This window comes from Zootermopsis nevadensis, unplaced genomic scaffold (assembly GCF_977971745.1).
Source record: "Zootermopsis nevadensis isolate Lab colony 2312 unplaced genomic scaffold, Znev_1.0 Znev_ptg000002l, whole genome shotgun sequence".
NCBI classification, from domain to species: domain Eukaryota; kingdom Metazoa; phylum Arthropoda; class Insecta; order Blattodea; family Termopsidae; genus Zootermopsis; species Zootermopsis nevadensis.
The window spans coordinates 20601178-20618411 of record NW_028259134.1 but is presented as its reverse complement, the minus strand read 5'-3'; the positions used below and the strand labels follow the sequence as shown (position 1 = coordinate 20618411).

The 17234-nt window shown below is 40.4% G+C and overlaps 1 protein-coding gene across 3 annotated transcripts in view; it reads left to right on the top strand.

Moving 5' to 3' along the window:
- LOC110827005 (par-3 family cell polarity regulator) overlaps nucleotides 1-17234 on the top strand; it is a 77314-nt gene that overhangs the window by 17992 nt on the left and 42088 nt on the right. Inside the window, exon 1 of one of the 3 annotated variants that reach the window (XM_087353419.1) lies at nucleotides 12884-13020. The exons of the other annotated variants lie outside the window; for them this stretch is intronic. The gene's annotated coding sequence lies outside the window, so the exon portion shown is untranslated. Of the gene's footprint in view, nucleotides 1-12883; nucleotides 13021-17234 lie in introns of those variants that run through there. 3 annotated transcript variants of the gene reach the window in all.

Sequence of the window (17234 nt, the reverse complement as noted above, 5' to 3'; positions counted from 1 at the left end):
AGAAAGGCTTCTGGGACCTAGAAAGCAGTTGTGTTGTGTCACATTTCAGAATATTAGCCTGAAAAGTGGGAAAATCCCTGATGCTGTTTATCACGCCATGAAGATGTGTGGAGGAGTGGAGATGTAGCTCCACGCGTTATTAACCTCGGTACTAAATGGAGGTGAGTGGTCAGCTTCGCGCTGTGACCGCTGCTCCTCGGGAGAGTCCCGGCTTCCACTGGGTCAGGAACGAAACTCAAGTCTTTCATCCAGTGACCATTCTCTATACTGACTGAGTGAAATCACAAGCCACGTAAATCAGGATAACCGATGCCCCGTGCTTAATTAAAACCACGTCCATTTGGATATATGTCACTCGCCTTATCGACTGTGATAACGTATCGTATTTGTCATTTTGTCGATATTCTTATCTCCTTGAAGTGACTAAGACAGTTCTTAGGATAGTCACGGGGATTCTGCAGTTCTTCCTGACCAGACGGATTTAAGCCAAAATTTTGGTTAACAGAAACTGTCAGTAGGTTACTCTCACGATCTTTTACAGACACATGAGAAACGTAAACATTTTTCGAGTCTACAGATCCGAATTAACCCTTTAAAGCCCAGTGATAATGGTAATTACCACCTGTTTCAACAATCAGTAACTTGACACTTCGTGTGATTCTTACAGTAAACAGCGATTATTTCTGGGTCCCTGTAACAGTGAACTGTTGTGTTTTAAAAATAGTATTAAAATATATTAAAATTGTCCGTCAATCACAATAAAGTAATATAAGATAATTAAATGGTTAAAATATTATCCTTTGTTCCGTATCGAGTACTCGATTTACATATGGAACATTCTCGACATGTTTCGGCTTTCATAGAGCCGTCATCAGGTGTATGTTATAAACTCTTAATTCAATTACTAATTTTTAATTTTCGTATCATTTCTTTATTTTAACCATTTAATTATCTTATATTACTTTATTGTGATTGACGGACAATTTTAATATATTTTAATACTATTTTCAAATAAAATCACAATATGACGCACCTACAATATCTTATGTTGTGTTTTCTTTGAGGCACGGACTGAATTCTTAAATATTATTTAGACGACCTCCGGTTTCATAGGGCTAAAACGAAAGTCGCCTGTGTTCAGCCCTGACTTCAAGTGGCGTTTTCAAGACGAAACAGAAGGAACTTAAAAAAAATGATTTTTTCCAGATTCTTCTGTTGTGTTGTGGGTCTGGCCGTTCATGAAGTGTCGCGCAATACTGGCCTAAAGAGCGTTCTGGTGGGGTCGTAGCTCTTACATTGCTCCACAATTAATCCGCACATTGCACACGTCACATCTACCTCGAAGATGAAGACGGTGTGTTCCTCCGAACCGTTGGTAATCACGTAGTCCTACAAGACTGCACGGCGTTGTCCTGTGGACGACAATCCGTGCAACGAATCGGTCTTATAAGATAACACAAAATGTTAACTTCACCGTTGATACGCAATCTTTAACCAACACCTTTTTAGCAGAGACCAACACCCCATATTATACACGATTTTGAGCTAATTTCATTCGATTCTATCCCTATAAGATATTTAGGATGTGCTTACTTTCCATCCTAATATTACCCATCTAATTGGTGTTCTCTTTAGTGGTTTTCCAAGCGATTTGCACACCAAATGTTTGCATGAATTCCATTCTGGCTACACGCCCGGCCCCTTATAGCGTCGTAGATTTCACTGTTCTGAGAGGTGGGCCCGAGTGTGTCCCAGCATTACGTTAGATTAGGTTACAGACAATCTCAACGCATACTGAAGATCACTGCCTTCTAGATGTTGCACCAAGGTGACGCTGATCGACGTTTTGGTCCTCAAGCACGTCTGAAACGTTGGTCAGTTTCTGCGAGGCAACATGGCACAACATTCCAGAACTTATTCGTCTTCATACTCGCTGTGAGAACCTGGAAAATCATCAGGTATATTATTCGTGGTTTCCATCACGTAGACCCAGGGCAAGATCCTATTTTTTTTGTTTTCCCTTAACAGATCACCGCTGGCGCAACATTTTCGAATTTTTTTTAGATTTGTGATTAACATCTCGACAGCATTGTCGTTTATTTTAACTGTGAATTTTCGTGTCTTATCTCAGGCAAATGTCGGAGAATTGTGTTTAAAATACGTTGTACCTTTTCACCATTCATATCACCAATCTGACTTGACGTTAAATAACCTCAGATATTGTCGTCAGTTATCTGCAGTGTTAGGAATTAATATTACTGTGTTCGTGTGTACCAGGAAAGTGCCGTGGCATATTTAAGAACACCTAAACATCGCCTTATTGTTGTCACCACGTGATGTAAGTACGCAACAATTGAGGTGCTAATTTGTCGTATGCATGCACACAATGTGGACATTAGCAGTTATTTCTTACCTTGAAGTGGTTAGCAAACAGCTGACATCCCCCCCCCTTTTCAGTATGGTCTAATTCCACAGTTAATTTGTTCTTTGCATTTAACTACTTAAGTATTGACATAATATTCTCGAAAATGGTTCTCACGTGATGTAACTTTCGGCGTTAAAGATCAGTATGGCATTTCTCTGGGTTGACCGCCAGCTTCAGAGCTGTACATACCTTCCGAAACGTCGGCAATGATCTATAAGGACACACAGCGTCACAACCCAGGAGACCACAATTTATTCTCGAATTACGCAGTTAGGATCCCTTTTCTAAGACGATTTTATGCTAACGGGAAACAGTTGAAGAGTTACAAATTTCAAAGACTGGTGAGTTATTTTCGAGACACGGTTCTTCGAGGTTGTGGGTCTAACTTATTTTCCTGCTTTTCTTTGAATTTCTCGCCGACTGTGGGGTCCAGCCACGCCTTCTTGTTAGAGGCTGGAGTTTTGAGACGTCCCATGGTTCGTTAGTTCGACCCGCCGGGTCATTGTGTTTGGAAGTGCGTTATTTGAGGAGTTGGTACTCACCCGATGGCCTGTGGACTCCCTCCGGTCCGTAAATTCTGGTTTGTGTTCAAGAAGTCGCTTTGCGCTGTGCAGTTTTCTGTTCCGGTGGTGTCTGATGGTAGGTGTTTTGTGAATTAAGCTGTAAAGAAGCGATAGTGACAGGGGATATGGGAGAAACTGCGAAGAAATGTGTCAGGATCTGAACTTCGGATCGTCAGAATAAAAAAATATTCTCAACAAACGAAACTCGATATTCGGTAAGTGGAAATGGATAGTTTATGTTGCGAAGGTGGCTTAGGATGGGGCTTTTGTGACGACTGTGATGAACTTCTGGGCTTTGCTGCTAAGCATCGAATTACTTGATCAGTTAAATACTTGTAAATATCTCAAGAAAGATATATTTTGAAAGGATGGGTATTTCGTTCTACATGCAGCTCCGGCTTTCCGGAATGAGCAGCGCAGAATTTTTTAAAATTATCCTGTGTTTCGGTAGAACCTTCGGTTACCATCTTTAGGTTGAATTTTTAACATTCAAAACAAGTATTCTCTTCTAGTTGATACCGAAATTGGTGGCAGTGACTTCTGTTGTTCACTAGGGGAGAAGGGTTTATTGGTGGTAGTTGAAGGCAAGGCCGAGTGAGGTGGGGCAGAGGCGTATCGTCTTTCATGAGCACGTTTTTAAACTTTGGCTCTGACCTTTGTGACACCCGACCAGGTTTCTCGTGATGTAAATTGCGCTGACCTCCCTCCATATGTAAGAATGTAATGAAGAACAAGTTGATCATTCGGTTAACATTCACCTACAGGGTGTGTCACGAATTTAAAATCGTATGAAGTGTCTGAGTTTCGACACAGCTGTTACAAAATGTGCTCATCGTGTCCACCATTCACGCCAACTTCAAAGCGCGAACATTTTTGCGAGTCCAACAGAGCGAAGTGGATTGTTTTTTGTGCATGCAGTGATAATCCGTTCTTGAAGATGTTCAGAATTTTGCAATTTGACAGCATGTGTCTTCACATCCGCAGGTAAAAAGTTATAGATTGAACGTTCATGGTTACTTGTACATGTTCGTATTTGCTCAATGCCATGACTCAAAACTTTGAGAGAGACGCCTGGATTGCTGTGGTTTCAGACTTGTGGGACAGCCTGTAGAATAATATATTTTCCCATCATAAAGCATAGGTTATTAGAGGACTGTAATTATTATTTCTGGTGAACTGTAAAACGTGGGGGGAAAATTTGAGTCGATTATTGATTCATTTATAACGATTTTTAAACCGTCTTGTTGTGGGATGTTTTTTGAATGACGCTTTGAAGGGTATTGAGGGAAAAGGGTCCTAACATGTTACAAAGAACTACGAGAAACCACGAAACCCCTCAGGATGTCAGGATAGCCATGTACTGTCCCAGGTTTCAAAATCGATACTGGCTTTTTAGGTACAAAATGCCTTTATACTTTTTAGTTAAATATCTAACTTGTTAAGTCGAAAGTTTAAAACTTTAAATAATTCTATAGTATTTGTAATGATGCATAAGGAAAATCGTAACCAGTTGTCAAATTTAAACGGGCGGCTCTTCGATTTCTACTGACTAAGGAAATTTCGATTTCACAGGGAGGCTGGCGTCTGGATAAGATCAAAACGGGTTCCGTGCGGAAAGTATTCTACTGACCTACAGGTGTAAAATGTTGGACACGGAATTTACTGATTTCACATTCATTCAATTGATACCAATCTGATTTTGAAAGGTAATAAAACAGCCTTGGAATGCCAAGTACCATAAATCGTGGCCCTCAATGTTTTCTGGTTACGTATCGGTAAATAGAAGCGAGTTTTTCGAGGCTCGGTGCCTTATTCTCACACAAACAGCGGAAATAATGGTACACGAATTATATAATTTTCTCACATCGAAGTGTTTATTTACAACATAATATTAAGAAATATATGTGGTACTAAAGTCATGGAGACGTCTCGCTCTGGACAGCTCCAATTAAAATTGTGCATGAATACGTATCAAATAATTTGTTCTCAGTTGTGAGAAGGACAATATTAAACATGATCTTTAGTGGTCATGTTATCCGTATCATGACTGTAGTCTTTCGTTTATCTGGGCATTCTTTGATATGACGAACAAGGAACTTGATTAACGTTAATGCGTGTTTTAAACAATGACGTAATTGTTTTACTAAAGATTTAACTGCTTTGTGTACTGAACGTTAAAATCGTAACAGGTCAGACCCAATTTTTTGTCTTCCGAGGAACCTTACAACTTTTGCTTTTATACATTCAGTCATGTGGTTGTTCTGTTTGGTTTGGGAAGGGATAACTTTATATGCAAATTTTTATTTATTTATTTAGTGTTCTGTCTGACGACAGGTCCATATGAACAGGATCCTTCCATCCTTTTCTCGGACTGGGACCTGTTCATATACGTTCTTGGCAGATGATCCAGAAGTGGTTTGCCATTGCCTTCTTCTGTGTGTGAATGGAGTAATCGTTGGGATGCCACGGAGAAACCGGGGAAGCCCCCGGAGGAAAACTCCGTGTTGCCTAGACCACGGCCTTGCCCAACACAAGTTATAAATTCGGGCACCGCCGGGAATCGAACCCGAGACCCCAGGATTACAAGGCCAGCGTTCTAACCGCTAGACCACTAATTCTGTTTATATGCAAATATAAACAGAATTAGTCTTTCCTTATTTGCACCTGGTCGACTCGTTCAACATGGCTGCTGTGCTGACAGAACGCGTCAAACAAGAACGGCGATGTGTGTGTGTGTGTGTGTGTGTGTGTGTAATCTGATTTTTGCGGTCAGCGAGGGGGGAGGGGGGATTAAAACTATTTTAATATCCGTGGCAACGTGAGACAACGAAAAAGGAAGATATTTTCAACAACTGTGTGCGTATTCCATCAAATCATTTAATTAAGTCGTCTTTTTTAAAATGCTTTCCTGCATTCAACCGTTGTGGCTACGTTGTATCAACTGGTGTTGCGGACAATCAGTGCGTTCAGCGTCGTATCGAATGTCCTACACGCCCACTTTTATCGATGTCACGTGACAAATGGAGTGGGCACTCCTTGTAGACATAATTTTCGAGCTTGTTATCTCTCTAAATTTAGTGGATGATGAATGGAGAAAGATGTGGAAGGAAGCGATCTTTGGCCTCATTTAATAAGGTGTTATCCAGGTATTTGCTTGGGACTGGGGGAAAAACACGAAGAAATGAGTTACCCGGTCTCCGGGCCGAGATTTTACTTCAGGAACTCCTGAATACAACAGTGTTTATTTTATGTTGTAACGAGCTGCCAAAATATTTACTTCCTGAAGGCCCAACTGAAAACATTTTATTCTGAGAGAATCAGAAACAAAATTCATTAATAAAAATGGAGTATGGTCAAGTCCTGTGTATATTTTATCAGAAAATTAAAACTGTTTTCATTTGCGTACCTTCGTACTTGGTATTAGTATTAGTTTGTATGTGGGTAGGCAGACTGACCCGCATAACAGGTGCGCCAGATAAGTTGCCGCGTGTGGACGGCGTTGACGGAGAATTGCAAATTCTGTTCCAATGTTAACCCTTTAAAGCTGAAACTGCCCCGAAACATTACGTCTAGCTGAAATTATGGGCTCATTTGTTCGCTTTTTGCTCGAGAACGGACTTATCGACTTGCTTCAAACTTGAGACCACGAAGAGATCATACAAGTGTCAAAACTCGGAGAAGTGTCTTGATTTCGATTTCCGGTGAGGGTGTTTCTTGTAACTCTGAAACTAAGCACGACAGAAGAACGGCGTTTAGACCAAAAATGTTTGTTTTGAAGAGGATATTACAGGAACTAACGCCGCAAACCCTGCAGTGTTATGAATGCTGAAGTTCCAGGTGAAGACTAAGTTAATTGGAATTTCTTATTTGTGGGGATAATTGTGTTACAACTGTTAAGCGTACGTTTTATAGATGTCTGGAAGGATCTACTAGGGTCGATTGTAATTGTAATAATTAATAGTAACGAGGGTCGACTCAGTTATTTTATAAAAACAGGAAACCTACTTCAAGATTATGTACTTCATAAAAAAACAAGATACAATCGACTTTACCAAATCAATAGCCGTTTTTATACCAAATGATCCAGCTGTTACAGAATTTACGTAAAACTGACTTCGAAGTCGTATGCCGGCGGAAGTTGCCGCGAAGACTGAACTGGACGCGGTTGGTTGATTGCGAGGTATGAGAACTTTACCAAACTTGGCAGACCATTCGCATGCCTAGTGGCGATGTGATCGTAATTCTTTAATTTCTAACGAAAATATCCTGTGGCCTCTGGCCTATTCTGGCTCAAAACCAGTTCAGACAAAATGAAACCGCGCTGTCAGTGGGAACAGACAGCGACTATTATTCGGGTATCTTCTCTAAAACCTGTATGGTAAAACCTTCATTATTTATGAATCTCGCATATCGATTTCGAAAAGAAAAAGAAAACTTTCATTATACCAGAAACTGGTGTGGGACAGATTATTGACGTGTGTTTAAGATCTACGACATTTTTTAGAAACGCTTCTAGATACAGTGAATATTTAAAGACGTAGAAGGGAGGACAATTTATGGCCATTCAGTGTCGATTTTGAAAGACGGAATACAAACTTCCCAGTCTTGTTTTTTAGTTCGTGCTTAAGATGATAACCTCACGTGGTATCCGGATTAAAAAGGTTTTATTATTATTATTATTAATGTTCTGTCTGACGACAGGTCCATATGAATAGGATCCTTCCATCCTTTTCTCGGACTGGGACCTGTTCATATACGTTCTTGGCAGATGATCCAGAAGTGGTTTGCCATTGCCTTCTTCTGTGTGTGAATGGAGTAATTGTTGGGATGCCACGGAGAAACCGTGGAAGCCCCCGGAGGAAAACTCCGTGTTGCCTAGACCACGGCCTTGCCCAACACAAGTTATAAATTCGAGCACCGCCGGGAATCGAACCCGAGACCCCAGGATTACAAGGCCAGCGTTCTAACCGCTAGACCACCTCATCTTATTATTATTTAGTGTTCTGTCTGACGACAGGTCCATATGAACAGGATCCTTCCATCCTTTTCTCGGACTGGGACCTGTTCATATACGTTCTTGGCAGATGATCCAGAAGTGGTTTGCCATTGCCTTCTTCTGTGTGTGAATGGAGTAATTGTTGGGATGCCACGGAGAAACCGGGGAAGCCCCCGGAGGAAAACTCCGTGTTGCCTAGACCACGGCCTTGCCCAACACAAGTTATAAATTCGGGCACCGCCGGGAATCGAACCCGAGACCCCAGGATTACAAGGCCAGCGTTCTAACCGCTAGACCACCGTGGCTATTTAAAAAGGTTTATATGGTAACAAAATTTCAGTCCACTCTTTAATTTTACAATGCGGAATGGTACACAACGAATGCCCGTATTCGTGATGTCTGCTTTGGTCACGAACCCTCGCCAAGTATCTATCTCGATGTTCCGCGTTTTCTGCGAGGTTAAACCGACACTCCGCGCACTGCAGTTTTGTTCGCAGCGCAAAATTTCCCGTACTTATAGCGTCTTAAGTCGTCGACTTGATTAAAATCGTTGTTGGTTACAGGTTTTCGTCTTTAAGACAAACTGAAACTTCATTTCGCATGGACCCCTGATGACCACTGTGCCCGAAACAAGTACAAAAAACTATCCCCCTCGCTAGTAAGTCACCCTAAAGGAGGGAGATCTGATTCTGCACGTGTTAGTACAGTCAGGTCAGACGACAAATTATAACTACCCAGAAAAGCGACCAGACGTTTTTACCCCTTTATTTTCGAAGCTGCAAATTATACTTTTGGCTGAGTCCAAAACGAGCAGGGTAGACATACAATCAGTTATTCAGATTGATCATAGACAAGTGATCAGATCCGGAAAGTACTGAAGTGGTTAAGTCTGCAGTGTGACAAATCTTGGTCTTTAGTTCGATCACGGAGCAGAGGAGATAGTGTTTTTTTTTATTCATTTGTCTTTGTCTGGAGAGACTGAGGAAGCTGGTTAAAATCTCAGTCCCTACAGCCGGTTTCTGGATATCCTGAGTAGAAAGCAGGAATGCTAACCACTCAGCCACAGCATTTGGAAAAACTTTCGCTGACAGAAGCGATCAACAATTATTATTATTATTATTATTATTATTTAGTGTTCTGTCTGACGACAGGTCCATATGAACAGGATCCTTCCATCCTTTTCTCGGACTGGGACCTGTTCATATACGTTCTTGGCAGATAATCCAGAAGTGGTTTGCCATTGCCTTCTTCTGTGTGTGAATGGAGTAATTGTTGGGATGCCACGGAGGAAAACTCCGTGTTGCCTAGACCACGGCCTTGTCCAACACAAGTTATAAATTCGGGCACCGCCGGGAATCGAACCCGAGACCCCAGGATCAACAATACGCATTCATAATTACGTAACAGCAATTTTAGAATTAATTGAGGAACCAGTGTATATTATCTTGGGCCCATACTTCATTGTAGTTGAATTTTTTATATATATTATTATATTTACAGATTACATCGAAAAAGTGACGAACCTAAATATGATTTTTCGTCCATTTTGCTGGACCGATGCATATGAAAAGGAAAATTTCCCTGCACTTTTTGTGACGAACAACAATGCCAATATCTGTCGACATTAAAATTTGTGCCGTTTTGAATGAAATGAAAATGTACATTTTTGTCACCATTCGTAACCAGTTAGTGTAGTTGAATAAGCTTTCGCCATCTATCAATGTTCTAAGAAGTCGGCATAGGTGTCTTTGAAGTTTCATAATCTTGTCGATAGATGGTAGTGTATGTATCGGCCGATAATCATGCAAGTAAATGTCTGACGGTAGATGTTGCTGCTGGTAGTGCAGTTGACGCCGGGAACTCAGTCGGTAATGTGGTTGATTGCTACTCGACAGTCACATTTCCTCTATGGTTATAATCAACAGTGAAAGTTATAGTCCCACTTTTCCCTCCATTTTTGTCTTCCAGGCCTTGACCGAGCAGATAAAGCGCATCTCTTGTGTTCTGGAATTATCCCTCTTCTGGTTTCGTGATTTTCCTCTGTCCTTTGAGGAAAATAATGGTTTGACAGTCGCGTCGATTGAAAACGCGTTAACGAACCTTAAAATTAGCCATTGTTGCCGAACTTGAATAGCAATCATGTTTTATTTTATTTACATCTGCAGTTGATGGGACGTTGTTAAGTATTCTGTGAATCAAATATTTAAACCACGCACGCTAATTGTGTGAACCATGTTGCTTACGGTTTGAGCACATCTTGTTCAGCTCTTCAGTTCTGTCAGACGACATCAGGACAGAATTTCAAGTGTTATTAGTGTGGTGGTAACTATATGTACCATTTGCTCTAATAATAAGTAACTCAGCATTTTTTTATTTATTGGTTTCGTATGATTATTTGTGTAAACAGCGTTTACTTCCTTGAACAGCGTTAAGCAGTTGATATTTGTAATGGTGAGGTGTAGTGTTTTCTTCGCGGTACGGACTGAATTCTTAAATACTGTTTAGGCGAGCTTCGGCTCCAAAGGGTGAGTGCGATTGAAACAAGGCGAATATTGGTCGGGGATATGCAGTCGCTACGCATCGGAGTGATGACAGGAGAAGCCACTTGGGAGACGTAGGCGGAGGTGTGAGAAGTAGGAGTGGAGAGGACTGAACTGGCTCAGAATGGTGCCCAATTAAGGGATTGCTGTGAAGAATAGAATTCTCTGAAACCCGATATCAGATGGATATCACATTGCAAAGTGCATTGTGAGGGATCAGATATCTGAGTTCTTCATAGTAAGTACATGAAACTAGACGGAGGTATTTTAGGGGCGTTGGTTTACGAATCTACGTCTTCCAAATGGTCTCTTCCTTCAGGGTTTTCAAACAATATTTGTCACTTCTCGCGCCATTGTGGAGTCACTTGTTATACTCTATTAATATAGTGCAAACGCAATATTTATAATGTAAGAAGTGTGACTTGTTTGACTAACAGCCGGTGTCCAACTAGCAATATGAATGAGGCAGCAAGCATCTCTGAAACGTCGCAAACGTCTACCAGACTGACGCTACAACCCGGAAGACGGCCATCTAGTGCTCAGCGCCGTTAGAACCAACCTCGGTATTTTATTAATCCGTTAATGTTTTCTGTCAGCTGTAAACATATTTTACAAATAGTGATCGTGCGCACTTCAGAGTGAGTCACGTAAATGTTTGTTATGTGATTGAAGTGTATTTGCGACGCCACGAAGTGGAAAAACTTCGAGAAACACTTCGGGACCCCAAAAATCATTGCTCGAGTAATTAAACACGGAACAAGTAACGAATTAGGCCAAATAAACTTGACGACGTTTAAATAGCCTAATACCAACAGCCTGACGTGGAGACACGTTTTTATGCAAGGCTTTCTTTGTTCTGAATGTCTTAGAACCATCAGATGTAATTTGTCCCTTGTTTTATGAATCCAGGTTAAGGAACTGAATGCGTAATCGTGGAGTTCTTTCTGTTTCCCACGGAACACTGAAAAGTAACACGCAAGTTTTTCACGGACGAGGTAGCAGAATTTATAGTTACCCATGTCACATCACAAGGCAGGGATATGAAAGGACACGACGCAACGTTGTTTCGTTCATAGTCTTGCTGTTTATTTGCAGTAGGTATTTTTCATGTATTGTTATTATCTTCTGTCTTGCAAGTTGACTGCTTACTTACTCCTTCGAGCCGAGGCCTTCCTGAGAGGTCAGACACTCAAGCAGTTCCCAACATTTCATGGAACCCGAAGGTTCATTACCGTGTTCACAAGAGCCAGCCATTGGTCCATATCCTGAGCCAGATAAATCCAGTCCGTACCACCCCATCCTATTTCTCTGAGAGCCGTTTTAATCCTCCCAGCTACGTCAAGGTCGTCTATTTCATTCTGGTTTGCACACCAAAACCCTAGTCTCCCATGCTGGCTACATGCCCTGCCCATCTCAGCCTCCTTTCCTTAACTCGATCAGTCTAATTGTATTTGGCATGGAGTGCCATCTTGCAAGAAACTCTACCTAGCAACGTTAATGAACTTGTTACTGTCTTAAGATGCGTCATATGGTGATATAATAAGTATATATTAAATCTTGTCCGTCTAATCACAATAAATACTTCCAGACAGACGTAAACTCCTCCAAAACATTTCTGGTATGTTTCAAAAAATTATCTTCAATATATATTACTTTGTTTTCTATTTTAGTAATATTCATTTAACCTTTATGTTATTTACATTACAGACTGATACAAAAACAACAAAATGTTCACCCACACTAAAGTCACATAATGTATGAAAATTGTATTTGAAATTATTTATCGTTTTGAAGCTTTATATAATTATATACACCTGAGGATGGTTCTTTTAGGAACTGAAACATGTCGTGAAACATGAAAAATTATGGTCTAATGTAAATCGAATATTTCGATAAAGAACATCATTTAATATTTTAAATGTTAATTATTTTAATATTTAATAATAATTTATTGTGATTAGACGGACAAGATTTAATATATACTTGTTACTGTCTTGTTGTTTCATTGTTTCACAGACATGCCCTTTCATACGCTTTCTTACGTTCGCTGTATGCAAAGAATGCGTGATGTGGACGAGTGTGTACGTCTCTGCCCTCGTGCTCGTTCTTGATTTTGTTGCGTTATGTCTACATTAAAAACTAGAAATGTCATGAAGATGGTTGTCTTCTGGGTTGTTGCTCCGTGTAGTCTGGTAGAAGTTTACCGAAGTTTCAGAGGTCATACTGCCCTCATCATCAGGGCGAAAGAATTCGAGGTGTAATGAGTTCGTGTTCAAGACAAAGCCTGCCGTGGTGGGGTTCGCCGTGGAGGGAGAAGGAGGGGGTTATGTGAGAGGCACAGAGATAAGAAGACAGAAGTGCCAGTCCACGCGATATAATAGTGACGCTTGGACGCGAACTGAGCTTTCTCCTAGCAGCCAGTGTTTGTTTCCAGCGATGCGAAGTGATTTATCGCCATGTCGAGGGAAAGAAACGTCATCGTGGGTTTGTTGACGAGTGAGTCTGTGGCAGCAGATCGTTGCTACGTGCAGCGCAGAACCGTTATGGAATATCAGTTTGTGCCACCCAACAAATGTCTATCGATTTCCAGTCACAAGTTTTCATTTTACACATTTTCAAGGTCGTAGGTCTGTCATTTGTGAACTAGGCATACGTGTCTGTCGCGGGCATTCGGATTGTGACGACATATAGTCTTGTGTATGTTTACGAACGTTTTAAGAGAATGTGTCGCTTCTAATTTCAGAGTATGCTTTGTCTTACGAACGGTCATCTGAAAGTTTAGTGGCCCACCTACCTACAAGACTACATTCTGCATATTCACAGCCGTGTGAACCTCAAACCTCTCACCCGCATTCATTTTGCGAGCTCGTGGACACAAATAACGTGTTATAGTTTCGTGATTTTGTAACTGAGTTGTTCGAAATAGATTGATAATATGTAGCCCTATTTTATTTCGGGTTGCACAGAGTTTCCGTGGTCAGTTATTTTAACGGTGGTATAATTAATTAATCAGTGTTATTACACTGCATAAGAACATACTTTATTTTTAAGATAGTGTAATTGCGTTATATTGTGAATATTATAACAATTATTTATTTTAATCCGTCTGATCACAATATTTTAAAATTTCTTATAATTAAGATAATAAAATATCATTGATGTTCCATATCGATTGATCGATTTACATTTCGGAACATTTACACAACATGTTTCGGTTTTTATAAAACCATCATCAGGTGTAAAATATATCTAAGAACTTAAAACTCAATTATGATTTCTGTAGTTTTTTTGGTGATGTTTCATTACGTTTGTTTTTCCATTTTTGGGCGAAGGTGTTGTTTTTCTTAAATGTTATTAGATGTACATATCGGCCAAAGATGTAGGAGTGAGTGTCCCGATATGTCCAGAAGTACTAGTGTTTTCGAAATGGAAAAACAAACGTAATGAAACATCACCAAAAAACTACAGAAATCATAATTGAGTTTTAAGTTCTTAGATATATTTTACACCTGATGATGGTTTTATAAAAAACCGAAACATGTTGTGTAAATGTTCCGAAATGTAAATCGATCAATCGATATGGAACATCAATGATATTTTATTATCTTAATTATAAGGAATTTTAAAATATTGTGATCAGACGGATTAAAATAAATAATACTTTATTTTGATTGGGTCCTTGTGTAGGGGTTGTAGTGTGTAGCTTGTCGAAATTAAACTCGCTCTATTACTTTTCGTGTTGACGTCAAATATCAAAATTTCATCAGCATTCTTTGACCTGAAACATACGAGAGGAAATGATCTCGTCATTAGGTATTCATTTTATGCACACAGCATTGCAGTTTTAGTAAGAATCATAAACTTTAAACACATTTAGTTTGATATGGAGGACAACTTCCCTTCCAGAAAGAGCATTGTTCTATTCATTAAACTGTGCAGAAATATTTTATTTGTTCTTGTCCGACAGCGTGCCTGCGATTTCATATCCGGTTTTTGAAATGTCATTTATTAAAAGTTACACGTGACTCACTACGGGCTACGTAACAGTGGTTCGATTCCCGCACACCCTGCTATCAAATGGGCTTCGAGGTTCCTTCCCCAGGGTTAAAATGGTCGAAGCGTGGAGCTTTAGGTCCCCCAATCTTATACGTCTTAGTGGTGTGGTGTTTATCTCAACATGAACTGAATTAATAGAAAAAAATACCTTTTGCAGCTCATAGGCTTATAAATATCTGTTCCGTAATTGGCTAAGCCATTTCCCAACAAAATTTTGTCAGAAAAGCTTAATCGTATTTGAATTTAAGAACTTCATTGAGGATGGATGCCTTTATTTCATTCATTGAATGTGTGTGTACATCTTTTTGGGGACAGCTCTGTAATTGTGGAAGAAAGTTCATTGGCAATGAGACTGAAAGGGCCTCTGAAGTAAAAATCTCATGTTCGTGACTGTTTCAGTCCATGAGACTGTGAAATCGAGACTGCCGACCGCATTATTTCAATCAGCATCACAGCCGTGGTCTTATCAAATTCCTACAGGCGTTGCCTTTCCTCATTCCCTAGGACTTAACTCCACAAAGCAAGAGTCAGTCTTGAGAAGATGATAGTACGCTGAACATTTGTCACGAAATTCCTCGTCTTTTGGAATCCGTAGGTTCAGTATGTGCTCGCAAGAGCTCTTTCCTGAGCCAGAAAAACTCCTTCCAGTTCCCTCCCCCATAAATTCCGTAATGGTGCTTGTTCAAAGTTGTATTCGACGTTTCTCATGTGCTGCTTCATCGGAATACCCGAACTCATCTGACGCAGTTGATTGCATGTTAGGACCGTGCGGTACAATGAACCTAATTTGCAGTGGCGTTAGTTATTTCGTACGTGGATCTGTGTGTTGTGCCACATTGACACTGCATACATCGCATGACAGAGCTGCTGCCGTTTTGTTATTTAATATTCTACAAAATTATTGCCTCGTTAAGAGTTGCATTTTTTTCTAGTCGCCCTGTTCATAACATAAAGTCGTAATAGTAGGCCTCTCTGTCTCTTTCTCTCCGATCTTATCACTTCGCACGGGCGCCATGTTGGTATTACTGATAGCAGGGAATTGAAAGGTGCAATACCGGGATGGTCTCTTGTGTCATTATATTCACACGAAGTTTCGTGGAATTCCATCCTTTCGTTCGAAAGTTATTGAAGCAAGACAGACAATGCGGACATTATTTTACTGTAATATTTTGCACCATTTTTCCCTGCACCACTTTCGAGGCGTATTATTATTATTATGAAGTAGGCCACGACCGTTTAACCCCCCCCCCCCCCACTGTCTCTTCTTCAGTTTACGATAATTCTCACATCTCATCAGCCGTTGATACGTAACCTTTAAATAATTAATTTTTCATATTTGTCAAATAGCACTGAACAGGCTTCACTTAAGCTGCTAATGGTTAACGAGATTACTGTAGTGTGTGGTCTTTATCAGGTTCCTCCTCTGTGTCACTTCTGTACTGCCATTTTTATTGTCCTGAAAGATTAGCCACATTCCAGCCTTGGCTTCCCCTATCCTGTTAAGTTCGTACTGGGCATTCCGTGGACGGGGCTCATAAGACACAGAACAAGACGGAAAAGTCAGTGTCTGTGTTTATATTACTCGCCTTGGGGTCTGGCGACCTCAGTTCCTTGGCGACCAGATCCTGGAATCCACAAAACTAAAAACGAAATCAGTCAGTGGTATTCAACCTGGGGTACGCGAAGACATCTTAGGGGGTACGTGAAATTTTTAAAAAATATATATGTATTATTTTATGATAAACACTGAATAATCAGTAATGTAATTTATTTAATTTATTTTAGATGTAGATTATATACTATGTATAACTTGAATTATACACCAACAACTTTGGGGGTACAAAGTTGGAAGAGAATTTATATCTGGGGGTTTTATTTATTATATAGTGTTCTGTCTGACGACAGGTCCATATGAACAGGATCCTTCCATCCTTTTCTCGGACTGGGACCTGTTCATATACGTTCTTGGCAGATGATCCAGAAGTGGTTTGCCATTGCCTTCTTCTGTGTGTGAATGGAGTAATTGTTGGGATGCCACGGAGGAAAACTCCGTGTTGCCTAGACCACGGCCTTGCCCAACACAAGTTATAAATTCGGGCACCGCCGGGAATCGAACCCGAGACCCCAGGATTACAAGACCAGTGTTCTAACCGCTAGACCACCGTGGCTCGGGTACGCGGACAAAAAAGGTTGAATACCGCTGGTGTAAGTCACTCTCTTCGCTTTAGGCAGTTCATCGTCTCGATCTGTGCTGCCTCCTCCTACCAACGACTTAATATGCCACTTTCTTTATTCCATCGTCGAATTTCTCGTGTTTGCTCCACTTGTTCAAGTGTCTTCTTCTTCTTCTTCTTCTTCTATAGTTTTCCAATGCCATATCCTGTTATCCATACACTCAAAATCGATTACTTAATCGAGATAAGTCTATGTCGTGGATGAATTTGTAGCATTTTTTTTAAAAAAAATTTAGAATGAACACGCATTTTGCCCTGCAACAGATGTCATCAACTTTGTGTGCTTTTGAAAATGACACATCTTAACTGTAGGCATAACTTGATTTTGTGGTCAGTTTGAGCCCTCCGCGGAAAGAACCCAAAAAGCGATGACTGGTTTTGGCCCTTGGGGGGGGGGGGGGGGCGTGAAGAGAAAAACTC